The sequence below is a fragment of the Gekko japonicus genome, unplaced genomic scaffold (genome assembly GCF_001447785.1).
Source record: "Gekko japonicus isolate JY-2015 unplaced genomic scaffold, Gekko_japonicus_V1.1 scaffold1354, whole genome shotgun sequence".
NCBI lineage: Eukaryota > Metazoa > Chordata > Lepidosauria > Squamata > Gekkonidae > Gekko > Gekko japonicus.
The window spans coordinates 212,512-216,195 of record NW_015173712.1 but is presented as its reverse complement, the minus strand read 5'-3'; positions in this window follow the sequence as shown (position 1 = coordinate 216,195).

Below are 3,684 nucleotides of genomic sequence, written 5' to 3'. Positions count from 1 at the left end.
GCTCATGAGCCAGTTTGTGCCTATCCCTACCCTAGACGTTTGCCTCAGAGGTTAAAGGAATTGCTTTTTCTAGCCTGAAGTCTCATTCCTAAATTGTGAGGGGTTTATTTTTTTCATGCCTCATGCATTATGCCCATGCCACTATATAGTGGGAAAGTAACAGAATGCGATCTTCTGGAAAACAGACACACCCACTCAAGAGCCAAGGTTGACCACAACTTCGTATGGTGTGTACACGCCGTTGCTAAGTGACGTGTGCAATGGCCCCATGTCCATCTGTAATATTCCCCTTCTTTTCACTGCCTTCTTTCTCTGCCAACAACAATCCCCCAGGCTTTAAAATTAATTTTTAAATCACAACCTTCATTCCAGTTATGAGTGACCTTCCTGAATAGCAAGCATTGGTATTAATAAAGACATGACCGTAAACGGGGCATATTTCATTTTCTTCGGTAAACCTTGCGGAAGCAAGGCAAAGAATCGCTGGCTTCTGTGGATATTGCTTGGTGTCCTGAAAAAGCACTTCATACAAAATCAAAAGCTGGCACAGCATCAAGGGCGAGAATAATCTTACCTTAATCAATACAGTGACAAGCTAGCTTCAGCAGCGACAGCAATCTCGGAGCCTATCCTCCAAATGAACAGCAACTTCTCTCAAGGGCCCTGGGGGGTTTTCACCGTGTATAATTGCTTCTCCCAGAACGGAAACCTCGAGAGACTGTGCATTTCATCTATTGTACACATGGCTAAATAGGCTTATGTCAGTTTTCTCTATCAAGTGATAAAGCGATGCTTAAATTCATTTCGACTAATACCATAGCAGGCAGCAGGGCTGCTGCAATTGTGCTTTTAAATGGTGCTGAGAACCAGTAAAGGTTTGTGACAGTCCTTGGGAGCCAATGCCAATTATAGCACTATTTTATTTTCCACAGTTTTTGCTACAATCCCATGGGGAATATGTAGATGGTATTGACTGGGATTAAAAGAAAACAAAGACCACTCAGTAATTTGGTCCAGTTTTGCCCTTTACCAAAACAGATGTCAGCACTTTCAGTACTTCATTTCTCCTATTGATGTTTTTTAAGAGCTAATTTTTGCTGAGCCACTTTATGGCATTGAGACATTCCACTATGAACACACAGAAAACTATCTTATACATAAGAACATAAGAGAAGCCAATGTTGGATCAGGCCAATGGCCCATCCAGTCCAACACTATGTCACACAGTGGCCAAAAATACCAGGTGCCATCAGGGGGTCCAGCAGTGGGGCCAGGTCCATTTGTCCGTCAGGTCAGTATTTTCTACTCAAACTGGCAGCTGCTTTCTGGGGTCTCTTGACAGATATCTTTAGCATCTACCACCACCTGATCCTTTTAACTGGTGATCCTGGGGACTGAACCTGGGACCTCAGATACCTCCCCCCTACTATGATTAATGTGGTTGTCCACTACCTGCCAAAGTTAATTCTTTGAAATATCAAAGCCGGGAAGAATTGTTGTATTTAGAGGTGTCTTCATGGGTTGTGCACAGGGTTGCCATCTTTGGCTTGAGAAATTCCTGGGGATTTGGGGGTGGAAGATGTGGAAGGCAGAGTGTGGGGAGAGGAGGGAATTCAGCATGGACGTGATACTGTGGACTCTGTATTCATCAAAGCTACTACCTGGAGGATGGCAACCCTAGTTATATAAAGTCTACAAACATCTATTAATGGGTTAAAGAACAGCTGCATGACACCTGGCTACCTACAAGTATGGGGGAAAGGGGATAATGGCTAAATAGAAATCATGAGAAAAATAGCAAAGAAATGGAATAGACAGGACTGGATTAAGACACGCTGAGACCCTAAACTGCGTCCAGTTTAAGAGGCCCCATAGCATTAACAAAAACTGGCAATTCAGTAATTTGTAGTGTTTTTTTTTTACTTAGAGACTCCTCATAATTAGACACCTGAAACTGTATGTTATTTTTATTGTACATGAATTTTACTCTACAAACAGATATCTTTGTGATGGTAGCAGTGACTTTATTGTGACAGAAATGTATAGCCTGACACTCAGTGCAAAAGAATTGGCCAGAAGATATCTACTGTGAGTTGGGGCAGTCAGATTCCCTCAGGTGGAAAGATATATAGAGCCACTGGAAGAGACCAGACAGGTTAGAAAAATCCATTCTGAAGAAATAATGTTAGCTTCTCAGAAACTCTCTCAAGGGTTAGCAAGTACAAGACCTTAGAAATTCTGAATTCTTCTTCTCAGCCCCTGCACTGCAAGCCTGGTCTTTATCTCCAGAAATAATGGGTGAGCTTTTTTAATACATTTCCAACAGTGGGTTGTGAAGAACTCTGAAAGATTTTCTTCAAACAGGGTGCAAGGGGAAAAATTGATTCAAATGAGATTGAATGCAAACCTTGTTCAATCACTACATTTTTGGTGGTCCTGCTTTGTGTAATGAGAAGGCTACGTGTGAGTCCTTTCAATATATGAGGTTGTCATTTTACAAACCTCACTATAAATGCCTTTTAGCGGCTCTCCTCTTTATTCTGGCACTGCCAAACAGATCTCCTTCCTCTCACCTTCCCTTGTATGTCTATTCTTTTAGCCCACAAGCCAGGTCTTATTTTCAGTCATATGTGGCCTCAGTTATATCAGTACTATGTTCTGAATGTAAACTATTTGGGGGAAACATTTTTTTAATCTAAAAAGCAGAATAAAAATACAAAAAAATAAATGTTACGTACTTCTACGGATTGGCCATATTCGGGATAGTGTGTCTGAACCTCTTTAGTTGGGGAGGAAAAGTGATTAAGGAGAAAACAATTATGAATGGAGTCTTGTGGATCTTTCCCGTAATACTAGGAAGTCACTTAATAAATTGATTGGTGGCAGATTTCAGATGTCAAAAGAAAATACTTCTTTGTATGTTAAATCATTAATTTTACAGAATTCACTGCCACAGGATGTGCAGATAAAGATTAAAGTCATTCAGATGACTAAAAAGGAGAATTAGACAAAACAAGTGGAGACCCACAAGCACTTGTGGGATGGTTATCTCATTAGTCACAACTTTGCTTCCTCTCCTCACCCCCTACCTCTCTCACACTATTTCTCCCCTCTGCCCCCCTTTTCTTACTCTTTATTTCTCCTCCATGCATGTGACTTCCTCTCTCTTTCTGACCTGTCATCTTTCTCTTTGTTTTTCTGCCTCCCCACTTCATCACTCTCTCTCTCTTTCTGCCCCCACCCCATCATTCTTTCTTTCTGCCCCATCACTCTCCCAGCCTCCTGCCTGCTTCCTCCCCCACTCCACAGAGCAGCAGCAGCAGTGGTGGCAGTGCTCCTAACCACCCACCTGCTTCCTCTCCCCCCACAGCAGCAGTGGCAGTGGTCTGGGAATCACAACAGATCTCCCAGCTACAGAGATCAATTCACCTTAGGGCTGCCAGCTCCAGGTTGGGAAATTCCTGGAGATTTGGGGGTGGAGCCTTAGGACAGTGAGGCTTGGGGTGGCAAGCAGCCCCAGCAGGGTATGATGCCATAGACTCAACCCTCCAAAACAGCCATTTTATCCAGGGGAACTGATCTCTGTCGCCTGGACAACAGTTGTAATTCTGGGTGATCTCCAGTCCTCACCTGGAGGCTGGCAATGGGCTGGAGGGTGGAGTCTATGGCATTACACCAGTCCAA